This window comes from Lytechinus variegatus, chromosome 3 (genome assembly GCF_018143015.1).
Source record: "Lytechinus variegatus isolate NC3 chromosome 3, Lvar_3.0, whole genome shotgun sequence".
Classification (NCBI taxonomy): Eukaryota; Metazoa; Echinodermata; class Echinoidea; order Temnopleuroida; family Toxopneustidae; genus Lytechinus; species Lytechinus variegatus.
Genome location: NC_054742.1, coordinates 70,591,878 through 70,615,085, shown reverse-complemented (window position 1 = coordinate 70,615,085; position 23,208 = coordinate 70,591,878). Strand labels below are relative to the sequence as shown.

Here is a 23,208-nt window from a genome sequence, read left to right as displayed (position 1 = left end):
ATTTAAAAAAAGTTTATTTTGACCCAAAGACAACAATCGATATATTTCTTTCCATACTCATATCGAGTATCACACTATACACGTATGTAGGTTCTAGAATCCTCTCCTGCATGAAAAAAACTCCTCTTATTAGTCTCGATCTAAATCATTCTCTCCCATCATGATAAAATGCCAAGGGCGCTTGTTTTCAAGGCAACGCTGAAAGATGATGCAGCCCCCAAAGACAGTTCATTCATTCCCAATATGTCATCAGGATGCAACCAAACTCTAGACTCCATGCCCTCTTCTTTACATGCAGGCCCAGCAAGTGTGACCTGAGTTGAGGTTATACCATCCTCTTATCCTTATCAGCACCCAAACTGATATTGATATGTGTACCTAAAGTCTCGAACTGTATTAGACCCCATTCTCATTACTCAAAGGATCGGTCCATGTGAGACCTAACTCACTCCAGAGGTACCTGCATATGTACACTCAATAAACTGTACATGTACATTCCTTCTTTAATCTGTACCAGATCGCAACTTTGAAGCAAGAGCATAAACAGGGCTCGGAGTGGGAATGGGGTCTACAGATAAGATCCCAGAAGAAATGTACCTAGTAGTTGTTAGTCTTGTTGATCAAATATATCCAGACTCATTCACATTATGTACAAATGGAAATCTGAACATTCAAAATTAAGAACTGAAATTAGAAATGATAATTTGATACTTTGTCAAAAGTAGCTACACTACAGCGTAGTCTACATGTACATTACTTATCAATGATTTGGGGCCAAAGATATTATCTTGGTTCTAGAATGTTAATTTCATCAATTTTGGAACAAGCCAAGTTTCATCTGACTTTGATAGAGGTCCATTTACACAGAGAAGAAAAACATGTAGATCTACTTATAGTGTCGTCATATGGATTGGAGGAAATGGGGCTTGTTTCAGCACACTTATCACTCTTCTTCCCACAAGAAAAACACAAACAACACAATCAAAATAATATCAAAGGTAATAAAAATCAATACAAAACTTAAAACGTGAATTATTGTTGACTTTTTTTTATTTCTTGTTGCATTACTAGTAGACTATAATCTGCTGGTATTAAACCCAATATGATCATTTTGATACATTCAAGCCTGAATACATTCCACATTGAGATCAGTTGGTCAAAAATCCTTCTGGCCCAGCATAAAAGTTATTACTATTGCCATCCAATGGTAAATTTTATGGAATTCCATATTTCAAGTGACTATTGAGAATGATTACTGTAATTACCACGTTACATACACTAACCACTGGATGGCAACATTACGATAATGATAATTTTTATCCAAGAGGGCATTACTGTCAAAGCTGAAAAACTATTAAAGCAGTTTCTTCAATAAATGAGAATAGACACACTCGTTCACAAACCTGCAGCCCAGATTGACCTGCAATTTGAAGGCTTGTTCGATCATGTGTTGAGTGATGAATTTTGTAAATCTGTCAAATTTATTGGAGTGTACACATTGGACTGTTTCACACCAGTCCTATTTATCAGCGCCCATACTTACATGTAAGTCTAGTTTAATGTATATCACCCAATTACACAAGTATAACTAAAGTTTTATTAATATGGGGATCCAAGTATTTTTTTCTGTCTGTATCATTTGCGAAAAAGAACATGCACTAGCTACATGTACATATAAACTGACCACTTTGAATACACAAGTGCATTTCAAACCAAAGAAAGAAAAATAAACAGTGAACTACACAAAGTCGCGTCCTGTCCTTATAACATATGTATTAAAGTAAACAAACTCTGGAATTACCACAGAGTACATACATGCAACGTTCTCGCTACCACGCGTCACGGTTGTCGGGCGCCGACAACCCTGAAAATTTTCAGGGGAAATCCGACAACCGTGAACTCCCCGACAACCGTGGCCGACAACTGTAAAACAGGCCTAGATCTACAAAACAAGTGGAATGCCTCTGGCCGTCTCACCTGCATCACGCGGTTCAATATAGCAGCAGTGCTGACTTTGCATACTACTCTGACTCGCACAAGATGTTCAGTGATACATGGTTACTCTTATGTCCTCTTTTTATGAACTAGACCAATAAACTTACAGAGATATGATGGTTATTCAACAAAAAACCCCAACATGGCCAAAGTTCATTGACCTTACATGACCTTTGACCTTGATCATGTGACCTGAAACACGCACAGGATGTTCAGTGGTACTTGATTACTCTAATGTCCAAGTTTAACGAACTAGACCAATAAACTTTCAAAGTTATGATGGTAATTCAAGAGATATCCCCGATTCGGCCAAAGTTCATTGACCCTAAATGACCTTTGACCTTAATCATGAGACCTGAAACTTGCACAAAATGTTCAGTGATGCTTGATTACTATTATGTCCAAGTTTCATGAATCAGATCCATAAACTTTCAAAGTTATGATGGGAATTCAACAGATATCCCCAATTCGGCCAAAGTTCATTGACCCTAAATGACCTTTGACCTTGATCATGTGACCTGAAACTTGCACAAAATGTTCAGTGATGCTTGATTACTATTATGTCCAAGTTTCATGAATCAGATCCATAAACTTTCAAAGTTATGATGGGAATTCAACAGATATCCCCAATTCGTCCAAAGTTCATTGACCCTAAATGACCTTTGACCTTGGTCATGTGACGTGAAACTCATGCAGGATGTTCATTGATACTTGATAAACCTTATGTCCAAGTTTCATGAACTAGGTCCATATATTTTCTAAGTTATGATGTCATTTCAAAAACTTAACCTCAGGTTAAGATTTGATGTTGACGCCGCCGCCGCCGCCGCCGCCGCCGCCGCCGTCGGAAAAGCGGCGCCTATAGTCTCACTTGCTTCGCAGGTGAGACAAAAAACTGAATATATTTAATAACACAATCTGCTTTTCAGATCCTAAAATAAACTTGACGATTATTTCGTCCAAGATTTCTTCCCGGGATTTCTTTGACTCACTCACTACGCTATACGATACGACCTCGACTCGAGGCCCAATCTCTTTTGTGGGAAGCGCGAAGATGTTTACCTCGCATTTGCGTATCGCATTGCTCACATTATTTACCGGTACGTCTTTAAAATGGTAGTAAATACGCTCAAAAATAAAGTGAGTTGAGAGGGGTACCGTAGGTTACTGGGTTGGGCAATGTAATTATCAGATTATTAGGAATTTCATTTGATATTATCCGCGGATGTATTCACTTATTTTGTCAAAAATAAAGTGTCAAAAATAATATCAAAATTCGATCGGATTTTAATTTAATCTCGTCCCAGCCTTCGCTACATCGGGGCTACATCGACTACGGTACATGAATTCATTGAATGCTTTTCTGATGACACCCCCTAGATCGAGCGAATTGAGAAAATTAATCAAAGATCACGTTGATAATGACAAAGCCAAAGGAATGGATTGACATAATGTCCAACTCATTTACTTACAGCATAATGATTTATTCACATTTATATTCCGATTTTACTCCATAATTTCCAAAGTCTTGATCTCTACATCGATTTTTTCAAAGTGTTGATTTTCGCGACGGTGTGTACCAAGTTCTGTATCACTGCACTAGCGCTCGCAACGACCACATTCAGGAAAAAAATATCGCACATGGCATCAAAATCCTTGATCTGGGGATCCGAGTCTTCCAGAATTAGATGGGATCCAAAACTAATTCAGTTTGAATGTTTTTTTTTTCAGATATTCATTGAATCTGTTACAATTTTCATAAGTAATGTTCTTTATTAATATCATTCACATCATTACAACTCATCTTTTTAATGTGACTTATACGTACATACAGTGTATTTTCATTGTTCTTTATTGCTCATGGCCTGCCAATTCAATAATGAGCGCACCTGTCACGGTCCTGAGAAATGTTTTTAATCATCACAGTGAATGCTTTATGAATTTTGCTTAACAACTACGTTTTAAAATAAAATATTATTTGAAATTGATTTGTGTGAAGGAGAAAGAAAAAAATAAAGGGGGGGGGGGTGGTCGTGGGCAAATGATGGGATGTTTGTGACTTTATGGAGGAGGGGATTGGCGAAAAGAAGTCAATGTTCGGAGCGAATGAAATTAATATTCATTTATGGATGTGTCTACTGTGATTGATCATTGTGGCTGCATAATCTTTATGGCGATTGAAAAATCCACCTTGGGTCGGGAGGGGTACGTGATTCAATAGATTTCGATAGAAGTACACAGGGGGATTGACAATTCATTCACGAATTGTGTGAACGTTTTAGAGGATATGTATTTCGTTGTTTACGCCCACAATGAGTTGCTGGTATAATTTGAATATCGTTGGATGAATTTTTCAATTTCACTGATGTTATATTTTCTATCGGAATTGTGCTTTTATACAGTTAGCTTTACAACGTCGTTAGCCTGATTACTGCGAGTGAATGATATTCATGAAATGAGTTAACGAGACGCGCCAAAGCCGATGGCACGTGATCTGATTAGTATTCATTATCTTGGGCTTGAGCCAATCATTGTGCTTGAACGGACTTTCCCGATTTCCCACCCTGGAATGTGTGCCACGTGTGTGACCTTTTAACCTGTTGTTTGAGTGCGAATCAGCTGATTTCGTGACCTCAAATATTCTTCATGTTGTTTACGCTGGATGAGTGCTATACTACGATTAAGAAAATATTTTTACTTTTAATAAACTGTTAAAACGTGATTTTTTGTAAATTTAAAACTACTCACCTAAAGTGATATTTTGATGCAATTTATTGAATCACGTACCTCGATCTTCCCACTCATCATGCAAGAAAATATTTTTTAAATTTAAATGTAATGAAAGATTATTCAGCCATCATCATCAGTAGAATTCTAAAAAAATATATTCGCTTCGAATATTGACTTCACCAATCCCACACACACGATCTCCATATCCCCTTGTCATTGTCCACGCCACGACCCCTCCCCTATCGCTCTTTCCCGTCTACAACCCCCCCCCTCTTCCTCTCTCTTTTTTATTTGTACGCTGTATTTGTAGGCCTACATAGTGTATTACCTAAAAATATTTTTCCTATCAATTAACCTATACTTTCGAAACATTATAAATCGCAATTAATAACAAAATCGTAATATTAAAGTTTTATGAATGACTAAAATAATTCTCACGCTCGTGATGAGCACATTCATTATTTTATAGGTGAGTAACGAACAAACACAGCAATAATTGACAGTGATAAAAGAATCTTGATAACAGAGTATAAGTGTATGCATCATCAACAGAAATATGAGAGTTAGTTTCAGAGAGTATCTGAATAAACAAAACAAAAATTCATGCAAATTATATAAGTTAATTGGGGACCCCTTCTCATGAATACCGATATCCATTACTTGGACTTCCGAGGCTTCCAAACAAAGTCGGAACAATCCTTGGATTTCGTAAGGGCGTGACACGGCGCAAGCTCAAAGGGCTACGCATACGGTCCGTAGATGTAGTCGGTCATTGACATAAGCAACACGCATTCACAAAATTAATCGCACTTTTACAAGGATGTAGCGGTCTAAACATTGAAATAATGGACTTAATTTATCGATGCCACCAATGTGCATAAATCAATGAACTGTAAGTATAAAATGAGATCGACATTTCCTTTCACCTTTTTAAGTTATAGATCTAAGTAATTGCCTTTCTGCTTCAATCGCAATTCGCGCAACCGTTACGGCTGTGTGGCCGGAAAAGCATTAAACAGACATAAAATGTGGTGCATTTAGCAGCAATCTAAGCTCGTCGACATTGATATTTTCGATAGCTACCGCGCTTCGCGCGGGAGGGGGACACCCCCCTCCCGAACCCTCCCCGTGCGTGCTTCGCACGCACCGAGGCCGCTGCGCGGCTTGCGTCGCTTCGCGCCGACAACCGTCAGAGTGGACCTGGCGAGAACGTTGCATACATGCAGTTTGCAAAATCAACCATCTTCTTCCGGACGAAGGACAAAGGTTCATGGTCAAGAAAATACAGTTTCTTACAGATCTGGGGGTGTTTCACAAAGATTTAAGAATGACTTAAGTCGCACTTAAATGCCGACGTGTACATGATATGCGACGCACCATCTTATTGATAGATACGCATTAGTGCGCGTTCTCATGACACGATGCGGTCAAGCCTGTCATACTCAGTATTTAAGTGTGACTCTAAGTCATACTTAAATCTTTGTGAAACATCCCTCCAGGTCATTAATGGGGAACTATCAAGATTCAAGTCAAGCTATAAAGGTTTAATATAAAAACAATATGAATTATCATTCATCGTATTTACACCAGCCAAATTAGTTAATTATGCCCACCGCCATCCGCCAACAGTCAACATGGCCATAAATGGTTGACTCGTAGGATGAGTGACTGAAGCTACAGGTTACTGAAATTACTGAAATCTAGTATTGTAAGGTACCTCAAGTCTGCTCAAACCCGAATGTATCTGAACAATTTAATATTAAAGGTAAAATTTTCTTCCCTAAGTAAAGACAGACAGGTCTGTGTTTTATTTAATATTAAAGGTATTGTTTAACTTTGTGAGCAGCTGATTTAAAAAATTCTCAAACCAAGATGAAACATGTGTACAAGTGCATGTATTAGAACTAATAAACCCAGAAAACAACCATTATTGAGAATGAAAAGCTAAAACTACAAGGCAAACCCAGATTTTGTAAATAGGCATCTTATAGACACCTAAATAGTACACATAAGTGTATGGGATTAAATTAAGATGGTGTTTCCGGTCACTTTATATTTCAATTTTTGAAGCACTAAATAATCATTTTCGAATGCAATTTTTCTGGGCTTCATTTTTGTAACATATCACAGACACAGGTGACAAGTGTGACCTTCTAGCTCGGATTTTTTAAAAGTCAAACCAATATTAACCAATCACTTTAAAAGAAGATACGCAACGACCACAAAGCTTTACGCCTGTAAACAATATATTGATTAGAAAATCTGACTCAAACTGGTGGGAAAATATTGAATTTCAAGCATTTTATGTGATGGCTTAATTTTCATCAAAATCCCAGAATCATGTGTGAATGGAATGGGTGCGCAGACATGGGGCATACCCAGTTGTTGTGTATCCCCGGACGAGTTGTGTGTCCGGACGATCAATTTTAGAATGTCATTTGGAAATATTTACCATCAAAGTTTCATCAATTTTTAGTACAAAATGTTAGGAAATATTATAAAGAACAAAATAGAAAATGATTACAAGTAATGGATTCATATTTTTAGTGTAATCCACAGACAAAAAAAGAAGGCTTCAAAAAGATAAAGTGTCCAGACACCCGACCCCCCCATCCCACTATTTTTTTAGTTCAATCTGAAAATGACAAGTCAAGGTTTCTTTCCAAGGAGGCCTAGCCTAGATCTAGGCCTAAATCGTACTGGTATATTTCTCTCAAATTTTTGTGAGAGCTTTGGCACACTTCATATGAAGAACATTATCAACTGACAATATTTATGAACAAAAATTATTGCTAATTTCACGTTAAATTAATGTTAGTCCGCAGACTTCGTACTGGGCAATTTAAAATGTGGCGCCGCCGTTTATTTTGATGCACACACCCATACAGATGGGGATCCACGCCCGATCGACCCGGCCCAAGCACTCATCAGGCCTCGATCAATTTCGTGAAATAAAGCCAAGTTGTCCTTACCTTTGCCTTGTCCCTTTTCATCGGATCACTGCAAGGCAGCAGTTGTTGGTTAGCAGACAATGATTGCTCTCACTCTCTCGATAGACTCTTCAATTTATTTTGGCGTGTCAACATATATTTTACGCTAAAATCGGTGAAAGAAGTCTCCCGGGCACGGCTCCTACGACAGAGCTGTTGGAACTCTACACCGAACTAGTCTATCACACACATGCACACTACACGTACACGTCCACACGAGCGAAATTTTGGCGTCATGTCAAATCCGATGGAAAATGAGAAACCGTTGGCGGCTCCGTCAACTGGTTGGTGGTGATGGTGGTGGTGGTGGTGCCAGTGGTGGTGGTGTTACTATATAATGACCCTAACATTCGAAACACAACGATCTAATTTGCAATAAATATGGTGCAACGGTATCTTCGTGGTCTCGGACAATTTTGCTTTTGAGGGAGGCAGGAGGAAGCTAAATATTGTTTTTTAAAAGCATATACTTTTGCCATGGTTTATGATGGTTACATCGATCCAGATTGGGGGGGGGGGGAGGGGGTTGATGTGGGGAGCCGGACCACAAATATTTCAGGTATCATTTCAGTATCATTTCACAATACTTATGACAATATTATCCTGATGACAATGAGGTAGTACACTACAAGATGATCTTGACCATGATGTTGGGAGGGTATATATAGACCTAGTACTGATTTTCACTTATTATAAGCCACTTTATCCCTATGACCATCAATTTATTTTCGCATAATTGCCTTTTGTATATTTTTTTTTACTGAAACCCTTCCTTTCGGAAACTGATGATTAGAAACAGAGGGTTGGAGAAACAAAATCTATAAGGATGAAATAGAATAGCATGTTAAAAATCAGTTTGTTTTTCTGTATGGTGTTATCTTTGTAAATTTTTACCCCACCCCTCAACCAAGCACATGCATGGTCTTGGTTTTATCATAAGGACCAACCCTTCCCCTATATACTGACGTACAGATGGGGGCCATGGACTGATAAAGCTTTCACGACCAAGAAATAAGGAGAGAGGGGGTAGGGGGGAGTAAAAGAAAAATGGTGCAAAAAATATATATTTTAAATTGATGTCAAAATCTATCACGAAACTATATTTTCGTGTTGAAAAAAGGGTTCAGATTCTGCTTGCCCACTTTGCTTGCTCGCAACTTTTTTAAAAAACACAATTCGCCTTTTATGTCACATCTGAGCACAATTTTGGGGCATTTTTATGAAAACCTATTTTTTGTGATAGATAATTACATTCAGTTAGATTCAACAAAATTACAGATCACTCTGTTTCCTTTTCCTTCTTTCTTTCTTTTTTCTTGCTCGTGGATTTTTTTTTGGGGGGTGGGGGTGGCAGGGCCGAAACAAGCCAGTGGCTTAAGTGTTTGTATTCAATTGTTATACCTCAATGATTATATTGGGATAATAAACATGATAAAGTAACATGACTGATAGGCATATTATCTTGTAATATCAGTGATTGATGTAGACCAGTCCTACAAGCAGGGAATTCGTCAAATCACCTTTCAATGAGTTAGGGTTTTACCTAACTCAATAAAAAAATAATATATGATAATATACCGAAAAAAATCATTTAAATTCAATTTGCATTTATTTCATTCTCGAAAAGAAAAGAAAAGAAAACCACATTATACAAAACAAAAAATACAGTATATGCGAAGTGAAAAGTTGATGGCTCTATTTTCCTTGGTTATAAGACGCCCTCTTCGTTAAAATGCTATACAGTCTTCAAATTTAAAACACGTCCAACCACTAATCTGTATTAAATCAGCGTCATAAGGTTGAGATTTATCCAAAACAAATCATCTGTATAGATATAAAGGCCATATTTCTTTATTTGCCTTTGAAAATCAATTAATAAGAATATATTTGGAATTAAAAATAAGATTTTGGACTAATTATTGTGCACTTTGAAGTGATTTTTATTTTATGAGAGCTCTATATTTGTACATCCATGGTATGGAGACAGAGAATAAATCTAATTTGAGTCTTTGTTGGTTCTTGAGGACACCCCCTTGATCATTTGCAGAAGGTCATAAAAATTTGTAGCATTTTCCCATGGCCCCGGCATTGCCCTGGGAAAAGGGGGGGGGGGGTGCTAAAGCACCCCAAGATATTGAGGGGTGCTGCGTGCGTTAAAAGCAGCACCCTCTATGAATCTCATAATCCCCCCAAAAAAAAAAAAAAAAAATGTGATTTTCCCGTCGCTATATCTCCTTCTCTGTTATTATTATTATTTTTTTATTAATTTATTGTTATTTAATTTTACTTCTTTATTATTTTTTATTGGGGGTGGCTTTATACCACATGGGGTTTCCTGCAACTCAGCAGCCTAGCTATAATGGCATGTGAGGTCAATTTGGTCAAAGGTATAATAAAAAGCATGATATGAAATTTTATCTTCAACACTCCGTAGTCATGGTATAGTATAAAGCGTTTTAATATGCGCTATAGTACGAATAATCGTCTAAATAACCTACTTGTCTATTGTTTTTTTTTACTTAGTCCGCTGTGTCAATCTCTACTTTAATAAGACAAACTGGAAGTAGAATTCAAGAGATAGCATATCAGATGAAAAAAAATAAGGTGGAATATAAAGATGATGAACATTTAGAGATCTCGGTCAACACATTTCCTCTTGTACATAAGAAATAATGAGTGAATTTCCTAACGGGAAGGGGTTTGGTATATTGAGTCTATTGACGTTAAATCCCAAATTACCTGCCATATACCTTCCTACACTTAATTTACTCAAATAATATTCAAAGTTCTCGGAAAAAAAATTTTGGTCTTGAAAATAGGAAGTTATTTCATTTGTTTGCTATTATGCTTTCTTGCGTATAAAAATGTGAAACCCTTACTTGGAGAGGGTCCCCTTGTTGCGAAACGAAATCTTAGGCTATATTATAATTGTTCTAAATAATAATTCCTTAAGATTTTTTTTTGCAAATGCAATTTTCCGCTCGGTTGCTTTGCGTTCTCATATATTTTGTCAAAATGATTTAATCCTGGGCAGATCGGGGAGGGTGTGGGTATACATGTCCAGTCAGTAATATCCTATACGTGGCCTACGATATGCCATTCTAGGCATAATAAAGAAATGACCAACGTCATAAGTTTTCAAGGCCCAAGAAGCCACTCCCCCCAAAACAACTTTATTACCGCGCCTGGTTTAGATCAATTGTTGATACGACAATCATAACCCCATATAGGCCGGTATTCTAACTCTCTGCTAAAATTATGGGGAGCCAAAAATTCGAAAATTCTGGTTATATTGTATATTTCTTGTGTTTACTATTTTGTTTCCATTTGCTTGCACAGTGCAGAAAAATACCTCAGTTATCATTCCCAGCAGTTATGAATGATTTGAGTGTCAAGTGAGTTAATAGATTGAACTTGTACTTATAGAGATTTGGCTCTCCCTAGTTAAAGCCACAACTTTAAACTAAGGTTCAGAATACGGGTCATAGAAACCAAGTGATGATTAGACTAACTGGCAACAAATTTCTTTCTTTTTCTCCGCCTACTTTTATTTTCCTGATTTGCTTCTTTCATTAATGTGCAAATCAAAAAAAGGTGTATAGGTTTACGAGAGTCATATACGAGCCCGTGGGGGGGGGGGGGGCACTTCCACTGACGAGTGGATACCATGCGCGACCATGGGGTCTCGAAAAGCACCCTAAACACAAATTTTTCATATTCCCTTAACAAGTATTAGCATGTGATGAAACCCTACCCTTAACAAGTATTGGAAACAAAACGATACTCTTGGCAAGTATTCACTGAATTGAACCCCTAAACAAGTACAGCAATATTTTGTTATGTCACGGACGTCGGTCGTCGGTTTAATACCTTTACCTACATCGTTGGGTTAAGTACATCCCCACCTCCCACACCTCCTGCAAACCGTACTCTGAACACGTCGTAGTGTTGACTCTTGGGGCAATAAGTATATACATCCCGGGTACATCCTTTATAAAACATTTAATCTTGATTTTTTTATACCATCGCAACTTTGACCCTAAACACGTAGCTTGCTAGCAAAAAAAATACCCTTTTTTAATTATTTTAGAGTTTTTGATACCCTTACTACGTTACGTACGTAACGTGCCCTATCTTGAATAAGATTACGTGTTTTGGAGGTCGTGCATGGTATCCACTCGTTAATGTAAGTGGCCCCGGGTATACGAGATAAGATAGCCTATATATCATGCTTTTAATCTAAGTATTTCATGAAGACATTATAAGAAGTTTAAAAAAATTACGTGGGGCTTGTCCGGGAGTCGAACCCGGGACCTCTCGCACCCTAAGCGAGAATCATGCCACTAGACCAACAAGCCTTGGCTGAAAGATGGAACCGTTATACGCGATAGTTTCATTCGATCTAGGCACAAATTTGCAGAGTAGACAACTTTGACAAGTCTCCTTAGCAACACGACGCTATGCATGGTAGGCAGGGCTTGATGGTATTTCGATCTGTTGCCACGTCAACAAGATCGCATGCTCAGTTCAATTCCGAAAGGGTCATCCACTCTTGATCAATAATATTAGGCCTATATTTATTTTTTTATGACCTATGATCAAAGCATACAAAACCAAGAAAGCATAATCGCTATTTTGAGAGCAAGCAACTTCTGATATCACTTTTCCATAAAATAAACACTTGTGCAAGGCGGATGGCAAATAAAATATTGATGATATTATTTTTTCTTCTCATACAAAAGCTGATTCCACACAATACAAAAATACTCTTTATTTTGTCTATAAGCAATGATTAAAATCAATTTTCATTACTTGTTGGTCTCCATTCCGACAAAGCTATTTACATCTTAGTGCAGGTGCGTCTAAAAGGTTTTCCAATCCCCTGTAAATATTTTCGCTCCCCTTTACCCCCAAAGTGAATTCAGATTCAGATTTATTTCTAACAGAAATGACATGAATATTGTACAAATCATTTTCTTACTTTGTAACAAATATTTGCGATACAAATCATTGTCATTATAATCATATTCAAAAACATCCAAATACATGCGTGACCTGATAATTCATTTTTTGTTGTTGCTGAAAGTAAAATATGGATTGTGTGAGGGCTTGTCCGGGAGTCGAACCCGGGACCTCTCGCACCCTAAGCGAGAATCATGCCACTAGACCAACAAGCCTCAGATATGAATGCTGCGTAGAGTTTGCGCTTTTTTCAAGCGGATGTTGAAAGCTAATAACAATTCCCTGTTCAAAGTGCGTGCCACGTCATACTCCACTGATCACATTGAAATCCCGGTTTCACAAGTTTGATGTAATGAATTATGAAGAGCCATGAAGACCAGGCGGCGTGCACACTTTAATAAAAGCCTGTATTTTTCTTTATATTTTCATGAAATTCTCTAGTAAGGACAATAACGTACAAATACTCATGAATCATGGGGTAAAGTATATAAAAAAAGATGTAATAAAATGAATAGAATATTAACAGTGGTTACAGTACTAGGCTACCCAGTAGGAGTCATGTACACTCTGGTCTTGGGAAATAAACTCATTAAAATAAAAACGTTTTTCATCATTATATTTGAATTGACTAAATCGTGTGACCACAATCCTAAGTTTGGGGTTTGGTAATTTCCAAGAGTGTTCAATCATGATCATAAAAAAATTTCCACTGGGCTTGTCCGGGAATTGAACCCGGGGCCTCTCGCACCCAAAGCGAGAATCATGCCACTAGACCAACAAGCCTCAACTGTCTGCATGAGAGTGTCAATAGCACTGTATCCTATTCAAATGTCAACAAAAGACCCCAAGCAATGCAGGCAGTGCTTGTGGATGTTGCAACACATTCAAGTAATACTTCCTGCTTTTTCACAACTTTACAGATAAGCCAATTTGCTCTATCAAATAATTCTTTTATCTATCGTTGTATATTATATTTCAACATAAAGATATAAATCATTATGTCGTTATTATAATCATTATCATTATTTTATCTATTCATTATTTCTACTTGGCCTGCTATTATTATTATTATCTATAAGTATTGTTATTATCATCATTATTATTCTTGTTATTAACATTATTACAATATTATTATTATATTTATTTATCATTAATATAATGTTATTGTCATTATCATTATTATAAGTAGGGTCGATTATAATATATTCAATAAAATTAGATGAAGAACTCTGTGTCGAATTTAAAAAAACAACAACGAAAATAATGACATTAAAGGGGCAATCCAAACTGAAAATATTATGATTTGAATAGATAAACAAAAATCAGATGAACAAAGCACTGAAAATTTTGATCAAATTCGAACAATTAAAGAGTAAATTTAAATAGTTGCTTTATATCGGTGAAACAACTCTGTGCATGTCTTCATGAGTATTCAATGAGCAAACGGATGATGTCATATCCCCCTTGTTCTTTTGTATTTCATTATATGAAATTACTTTATTAAATTCATTTTTTTTTTCATCCAAGCACTAAAAAAACTGTATGACAACTGATATAATGCATCATAGATATTCACTTCTGCAACTTATTTTATTCATATATGAAAAATTGAAATGAAATAAATATGGTTTAATGCAATAACATAAGAAAAGGGAAAGTGGGGGTGTGACATCACCAACTCAACTAATGAATATACATGACGATGTGCATATCTAAACTGTTTAAAAATATTGCTAAACTTTGAAATTCAATAACTTTGTTTTTTTTTTATTCGAATTCTGATGAAATACTCAGTATTTTGCTCAATGAAATTTACTATTCTTAATCAGATATAATCATTTTTAGCCAGGAGTACCCCTTTAAGTTTACCTCATAGAGGTGGATCTCTATAGTTTACCTTCTCATTTGTTCTGACCAAAAATGCCCCTACTAAGTTATAATGAACAGGGCGGTGACACGGGCTGAGAGTGGGGGGGGGGGGTGATCTGTCCCTATGAATCTTCAATTCTTGCCAATAGAGAAAAGGAGAAGGGGAAAAAACAGGAAGAAAAGTAAAGAAAGGAGAGTATAAAAATCGAAAAGTCAGTGTCATGTAACTCTCTGATTTTCCGACGAGGGAAGAAAAGTAAAGAAAGAATGGTATTAAAATCGAGAGGTCTGTGTCATGTAACGCTCTAACTTCCAGACGAGGGGTAAAGTAATATACCCTGGCGGCGACGCCACTGTGTGGGCGGAACATAAATTCATATATCCAAAATTTGGATTGAATAAGCCAGTTCGTAATTCCGTTCTGCGCATGATCAAAAGATTCTACGCATGATCAGAAGAAGGTCATTTGCACTGAAGTGACATGGTGCTTTAAAATCTAATGAGATAAGCACCAACTTTGATGTCTTGATTATTCATATATTCTTTTGAATTGTCGTTTTCATTTACATCCACAATAAAAAAAAACAATGCTTCCACGAACGACTGGTATTTCACAGTATGTCAAGTACATTGTGCAACATGCTAAGATATGCATTCAAAGTAGGAATGCTATTCTAGTCACCTGGTCTATTCAATTTCTTCACCCTGCTATGTAAGGCAAGCTTACGTAATATCTTGCTTTGAAATCTGCCTATCATGATGAAAGAAATGAAAGGTCATTTGACAAAAATTGCCCATGGAGTAACTACGAACTGGTCTATTCTTAATGTCAAAGGAAAGGATACAAAAGAAATGAGAAGTAAGAAAGAGAAGAAATTGGGCTTGTCCGGGAGTCGAACCCGGGACCTCTCGCACCCTAAGCGAGAATCATGCCACTAGACCAACAAGCCTCTACTATACAAAGAGTTTATGCAACATCGGTTTTGACAGGTGGTGTTCATGAAGAAACTCTGTTAATTTTGTTTATTTCATTTTAAAACAAACTATGCAGTAACAGAATAATTGTTTAAAAACACACACAGAGAAGAAAACTAAACCAATAACAAAACGCTGTACATTATGATTTGTTATACCTCGGTCACATTTGCTCTACGGCGGCCGTATATACAGCGAGTCTAAAACAGCCATTTTACCATATACCAGCAAAGTACAGGTAGTTTGAATAAAAGTGACTAAAACGGCTGTTTTCGACTCGCCGTTACGGCCGCCGTAGAGCAAATGTGACCGAGGTATTATCGTCATTAAAAAATAGTAGGCCTAATAGGCCAACATACTTATGCTTGAGAGAATACGTCGCAATAAAAGATAAGAGAATTGGCAAAATGGAGATATTTGTGACAAGAAAATGATTGGCAAAGCCTCTAAAACAGGTAACAAGAAATTTTCCATTTCAAAAAGATGAGCTAAAGAATCATGAATCACAATATTATTGAACCAATTTTGAGTCAAAAGAATTACGTGGCCAATATATTCTCACTTCTTTTGTGCCTGATTGTACAAAGGAACACCTTACTGATAATTGATTGATAAAAAGTCTTCATACACAGCAAAAACTGTGGTGTTAACCGGTGTACACAGAGGACCACACCAGTTATTTTACACCGGTGTTAAATTGGTGGTGTTAGTTTTACACCTATAGGTGTTATTACAACACCTATGGTTGTTACATTTACACTCTTTGGTGTTATGTTCAATCTCTAGGGTTTTATTTTAACACCTCATGGTGTGGTCCTCTATTAACACCAATTGGTGTCAGTTTTAACAGTGTACTTTTTCATGATGATCATGGTAGTCGAAGTTGCATTTTGGCCTCGTACAACCATTATGATAGGCCACAATAATGTTCAAAATTAAAATTTCCGAGGTCTATTTCCAAAATAGAAAGATGCAGAAATTGATACAGTTGTTGTGGAATGCCTGAATAGATCAATGAAATAAAATGGTCAAGGGAGCTCAATCGATTGGACTGCCAAGGAAAAAAAATTCCACGGGGCTTGTCCGGGAATCGAACCCGGGGCCTCTCGCACCCAAAGCGAGAATCATGCCACTAGACCAACAAGCCTCACTTGGCGTGGATAGGGATATAATACATTCTAATCTGATTCAGTTCACAAACAATTTTGCGAAGTTGACAGAAATTTCCCTGGCAACGCATAACGCTGCACAGTGAACAAGGATTCAACATGTGGCCACGTCAGCAAGACTAAATGGATTGACTGTCAACACGATTGCATATAAGCCTCCGGGATAAGCCTAAACGTCCTTATGATTACACATTAAATAAAAACATTGTTTAAAATTTTACACACAGCTGTTTACTTTATAAACCTTACAGTATAGTTGTTTAAACAGTTTACACAAGTGTTTTAAATCTTTAACGACAAAGCTTAAACTATTTAATATTTAATTCTCATTAAATTATGTTTGTTTGATTTGTAAAACAAAAATTTTACACACAGCTGTTTACCATATGAACCTTACAGTAGTTGTTTAAACAGTTTACACAAGTGTTTTAAATCTTTAACGACAAAGCTTAAACTTTAATATTTAATTCTCATTAAATTATGTTTGTTTGATTTGTAAAACAACTCCTGTAAGATTCAAATAGTGTTGCATAAAATTTAAACATCGCTTATACTGTGTAGCAGTAATCAAAAGACAATATTATTTTCGTTCTTTTGATAATTATTGATTGATTCTCTTTTTCGTTTGTTGCATTATACCTAAAAACCAAATTTCATATTTTGAGATAAAGTATAGTCGTAATCAGCATTATAAACCGTTTTTGTAGATACCATATACGTGAATCAAGATGTGTTAATGCGCCAGCCTATATGTACCTGTTTAAGAGCAGATATAATTTCAATTAAAATATTTTAGATCGATTCAAATGAGAAAAAAAGTCAAGTGGGATCGGAAATAGAAAAACAAAAGTATCCTATATATTCTTTTAATACACTCAGTTTTATTTGATTCGATTGAATGCCTTTGCTCAATTGCAATTATGTTATATTATTTTGTTTTAAATGTTCTATATCAGAGTATACATATATATGATTTTTAACTGAATGATCAATAAAGACTATTAAAAAAGATATTCGTGATGGGGCTTGTCCGGGAGTCGAACCCGGGACCTCTCGCACCCTAAGCGAGAATCATGCCACTAGACCAACAAGCCATCGCTGAAAATGGTACCATCAAATGAAATCAACTAATAGTGCACTTTATTCCGTTCTGGTTGATATGCCTTGCAACAGGGCGAACAATGCTCATTGATATACCATGTCACAAAATACTCTTCATGAAGTTCAAAACTGCAAAAAAAGTTTGATAAAAATTGTGTGACTCTATATGGGGGGATAATCTGGAATAAGTGTTCCTTCATTAATTGATTAAGTCCTGTTTGAAAGTGAACTAATGTGAATTTTGATTCATCAAATGAAATCAATGTAAAAACAAACAATGGAAATGGAATATTTCTTGAGATTCCTGAGAACTCAATTGTTTTGGAATTGAACCCATTAGTGCCAGCGAGAATCACGCTAAATTGACCAACCAATCTCGGATTATTTTTGTTTTTATCTGCAGTAAGTAATTGATTTCATGATTTTTTTTCTTTGTAAGTAGATGAGATTGCTATGATTTTGTTGTTTCACCACTGTATCAAAGTTTCGAAAACAAAGCAATAATCATTTACAAAATCATTGGTTATGCAGTTGTGCTCCATTTTTTAAAATGATTATTTATGTATTTATTATATAATCACGAACAAAATGACAATGGCTCCAAAGTTAGTGAACCCATGGACCTAATAGGTCCATAGTGAACCCCACCACAAAATGAACTCCTTCATGCTGAGTGTTGAATGTAGACAACAACATTAGCCTACAATGTTCAGCGAGCCCAGAGAAACAAACTTTGTTGATTGTTTATCACCTGTCTCCACAATGAAATATCTATAAATATGGCATAAATTGAACACTTTAAAGATGTTAGTTTTTGGTTTGGTTTACTCAATTTTTAGCTCCACTGTATCCTATAGGCTTGTTGAGACAAGACCTACCGATATTCTCTTTACTCTAACCAAATATTATGATATTATAATCTGGGGCCCGTCTTATAAAGACTTACAAAATATTGCAAATTTGCCATATAACTTCCATGGAACCCTTGAATGTGATTGGCTGCTGAGACATGTTGCCATGGCAATTGCCATAATGGCAAATTTATCATTATTGTAACACTTGATGAAATGTACCCCAGTTGATCGATTTGATCAGGATAAAATTACAAAATATGATATATGTACAATGCAAATAAGGGTAGGATAAGTTGAATTTCACAATTTTCTCGTCCTTGATGTACTAAATGCATTTTACATTATAATACGGGATGCCGAAATATACGAATCTATTCGTGATAGGGTAGGGCAGGAATATGATAATAAGATTGGATATGAACTTGTCCTGACACTGTAGACTTATCTTCTAAGCGGTTACATTCCTCATTTTCAAACAGAAAGTTAAGGGGATGGGCCTACGAGTAGAGGACTCTTATAATTAAGTCCCCTATAAACCATGTCACACTTTAAATTAATAATTTTTATAATTACACATGAAAACAAACACTCCATATTGTTAGGTTTTTGTTTTAATAAGTAATGTTTCTAAACATACATGTTTATTGTCATTTTATATTGATTTTATTTTTGTATATATAATTTTGTAAACCCCGATTAGTGAGGAGAGCTTCATAACAGAAACTAGTTTTTCTTTTAGTCATCCTCAGGCACTAGTCGGTGGTAATTTCTCCTTCTTGTACTTATTCTTGATGTCTTTTGCCTGGAAATAAAATAAATAAATAAATAAAATGAATAAATCTAGCTATATAAACTTGAATATGAGGCACTTCAAATATATTTCTGACACAAAATGATTACGAGAAATTTATGACATAAATTTATATAACTTATTACGAGAAAAAGAGTGTTGATTTCTATTGATATAATTTCATTAAAATAATGACAAAGCACGGTGAACTTTAAACTGTGATTATGCAGTTGATATTGATGATTTTATCTTTTATGGCAAATTCAAAATTCGAAAAAAGGGAATAAAATAGAATAAGACAAAAGTTACTTACGGGGCTTGTCCGGGAATCGAACCCGGGGCCTCTCGCACCCAAAGCGAGAATCATGCCACTAGACCAACAAGCCTCTCTCGCTCTATTAAAAATAGACGTTACAAATAAGTCTTAGTATACAATTGCCGTGCTGCATATCGAGAGGAAGTTCTGGATTTATATATCACATCGTAAGGGCCCTTCCGGGGGCCCTTCAAAACATAGGCCTAGCTTTCATGACATTTTAGGCAAGTTTAGTAAATTAGATTTTTTAACCGAATGGTTATAATGAACATTATTGAAGGTTAGAGGCTGGTCGATGAATTTATATGATGCTATGTTTGACAAACATTGAATAAAAGTTTATGTTTTGTACTGCCCCTCCCCGTATATTGGTTTCCCTACAGTATTATGTGCGCAATTTCCTCTGTTTGTGTGAAACCACTTCTCAACATGCTAAAGGATAGAATGGGATCATTCTTTTCGTAATACAGTCAGCCCATATAACTTATTGATTTAATTTAGAAGATATTATGTTCAGGGAACAGGGAACATGGATTGAAAAAAAAGAATTCGGAATAACGTTCAAATACATTTTTTGGGGGTCACAGAGAATCAATCATTGAAGTTACTGTAATTTTCATGCCACATAAAACATATTAAACTTTTATCAGAGCCGACTTTTAAAAAAAGGGTACACTCTTAAAAATGTTGGGCAACATACTGTCCACACAACAACTGGTTATAAACTTTATCAAATTCTGGGTAGTTTTAAACCAATAATGCCTGCTTTGGGTGAAAACAACACAGTATTGGTTGAAAAATACACAGAGTTTGATATTTTTAAAACCAATTGTTGTGTGAACAGTATGATGACCAGCATTTTAAGAGTGTAGCCCATAACAATATAGAGATGATACTCGATCAGCTCATGCTGGGAAATAATTTCGTTGGCTCCATGTTGAAGATGGTGTTATTTCAATAAAATAGAGCCCCTCTTTTAGAAGCATTTGGGTATCTAGGGGAAAAGGTCCCAGTACCGGGGCTCAAACAGAGTTAAAGTCGCACCCCTTTGATTTTTTAAATGTGTAGTTTCCCCGGTTGTGATAAAGGCTTCAATGTTTTTCTTTACCCCTGCCTTTTCGTTCTCTCCCCCCCTCTCATAATACGCATTCTTCGATCAAGCCCAATTCGATGTAATTTCGAAGGAGAATCATAGGGAAAAAGACAGAGTAAAAGGTTGTAAAAAGAGTCGGCGACATGCCTGGTATGAGTGGGGGGGGGGGGTTAACACGACCTAATTTAGACCAATTGTACCCGAGTTCAATGACCCATATCCCTCATTTTGATATTTTTCTCTTTTCTTTCTTCCTTTTGAATTCTTCCCCTTTCCCCTCAGTTTTGGTTCGAAGGGCGGAGAGGGAGATGGGGCATGAAAATTCGTTGTAAGGGAAATGTTCTATCTTGGTTGTGGCAAACGATATTTAATCAAGTTTTTTAAGGGAAATATTGTTTCTTGTTCTTATTCTCTCGGTTTTTAAAATGTTTTTTGTCATCACTACTTGAAAAAAATGTACAGGATGGAAGGGCGGACACCCCTGCCTTCTGTGGCACCGCTCCTGGGCCTTAACTAAAATAAAAGAATGTTCTCCCCCCTCCATCCCTATCTATCTATCTATCTATCTATCTATCTATCTATCCATCTATCTATCTAACTCTCTCTATCTCCCCCCCCCTCTCCTCTCTCCCATACCTCTATGTCTCCGTGTTTCTCTCCTTCCATCCCTCCCTGTCTTTCTCTGTCTCTCTCCCTCTCAAACTCCCTCCCATCTCTCATTCACATTTGCAATATGCATATATTGACAGGAATAAATTAATATCATCAATACAAGACAACAATGAAGTATTACTAATTTAACCAATTGCTTCATGGTATATAGTACATTGGCAGTTTATGAAAAAACTACAAAATATTATTACATTTTCTTTGTGACATTCATTAATATATATATAAAAAAGCCCTGCAAGTCTATGTACATTATTAAAAAGTGAATCATAGAGGTGAAATTCATTGTAAGCATAATTATTATTATTTGATGTTGTTGTTGTATTTTCCATACGTAATACTCCATTCAATCAATAGCAACTTGGTCTACAATCAACTTTGCATTTGATCCAATCCAATTCGCCTACAACCAGTTTGTATGCTTTCGAACACACGACCCTCTGATTACAAGGCGAGTCAGAACCGCTACACCACGATGCTTCCACAGTAGACCAAGCGAATGGGGACCCTTCATTCATGCGCTGTACGCAACACATCAGTTATAGATCAATGTTCAATTGGATAAAATGAAGTTTAACAATAATGCATTCCAACCATCTCCTTATTGACTTTTAAAAGACAACAAACTTATCAAAAATGTAGAAATATCTTTGAATGAATTAATTAATTCAGGAAAAAACATCAGTTGATTATATGTTGGGTAATAAAATCGTCATAACACTGAAGTATTATGTAATCCATATCAATACCAATTCACTTACTGATTTTTGTTTATTTGTTATACTGTGTCTTTTTTTTTTAAATGCCAGGTACTCTCCCCAAGTTGAATTATCTTAGCACCAGAAAATTTGTTCAACTGAGGAGACATTTGATTTAATAGAGGTTAAAACATATACATTGCATCATCTGACTTGAAACCTTGCTTCAATGTGGGTGATGCATACATGGAAGATCAACTCGTGGAAACTTTCATTTGACAAAGAGTGAAAAAGAGAGATTCCTACAGGGAGTGAAATTGTACTGTTAAGATGCTTCATAAAGTTGCATATAAGTACTGTCCTTTTGACACAAGCGATTTATTCATTTACTGCGACTATATACAAATTATATCAAAATGAGTAGTACTCTGTCCCTCCAAAATATAATTTCATTTCATATACAGAATAAATAATCATTCACACACAGGTCACAACAGAAATACACAATTTACATTACATGTTTGTTCGGAACACTGAGGAAGATCCTGCTTTAAAGGTCAAGTCCACCTCAGAAAAATGTTGATTTGAATCAATAGAGAAAAATCAGACAAGCACAATGCTGAAAATTTCATCAAAATCGGATGTAAGATAAGAAAGTTATGACATTTCAAAGTTTCGCTTATTTTCAACAAAATAGTTATATGAACGAGCCAGTTACATCCAAATGAGAGAGTCGATGATGTCACTCACTCACTATTTCTTTTGTTTTTTATTGTTTGAATTATACAATATTTCAATTTTTACGAATTTGATGATTAGGACATCCTTGCCTGAAGCACAAAATGTTAAAATAATGGAATTCCACGTGTTTAGGGAGGAATGAAACTTCATTTTACATGACAATGACGAGAAAATCAAAATATTTCATATTTCATATGATAAAATACAAAAGAAATAGTGAGTGAGTGATGTCATCAACTCTCTCATTTGGATGTAA

At 36.0% G+C, this 23,208-nt stretch overlaps 7 non-coding genes across 7 annotated transcripts; all 7 read right to left on the bottom strand.

The window, feature by feature from the left end:
* Positions 1-12,001: 12,001 nt before the first annotated feature.
* On the bottom strand, positions 12,002-12,073 carry TRNAP-AGG. The gene has a single exon. It is a non-coding gene; the product is annotated as a tRNA-Pro (tRNA).
* Positions 12,074-12,820: 747 nt separating this feature from the next.
* Positions 12,821-12,892, bottom strand: TRNAP-AGG. Its single transcript has one exon. It is a non-coding gene; the product is annotated as a tRNA-Pro (tRNA).
* Positions 12,893-13,388: 496 nt separating this feature from the next.
* On the bottom strand, positions 13,389-13,460 carry TRNAP-UGG. The gene has a single exon. It is a non-coding gene; the product is annotated as a tRNA-Pro (tRNA).
* A 1,964-nt stretch (positions 13,461-15,424) lies between these two features.
* Positions 15,425-15,496, bottom strand: TRNAP-AGG. The gene has a single exon. It is a non-coding gene; the product is annotated as a tRNA-Pro (tRNA).
* A 1,100-nt stretch (positions 15,497-16,596) lies between these two features.
* Positions 16,597-16,668, bottom strand: TRNAP-UGG. Its single transcript has one exon. It is a non-coding gene; the product is annotated as a tRNA-Pro (tRNA).
* A 1,044-nt stretch (positions 16,669-17,712) lies between these two features.
* TRNAP-AGG lies at positions 17,713-17,784 on the bottom strand. Its single transcript has one exon. It is a non-coding gene; the product is annotated as a tRNA-Pro (tRNA).
* A 1,965-nt stretch (positions 17,785-19,749) lies between these two features.
* Positions 19,750-19,821, bottom strand: TRNAP-UGG. The gene has a single exon. It is a non-coding gene; the product is annotated as a tRNA-Pro (tRNA).
* Between the last annotated feature and the right edge of the window lie 3,387 nt (positions 19,822-23,208).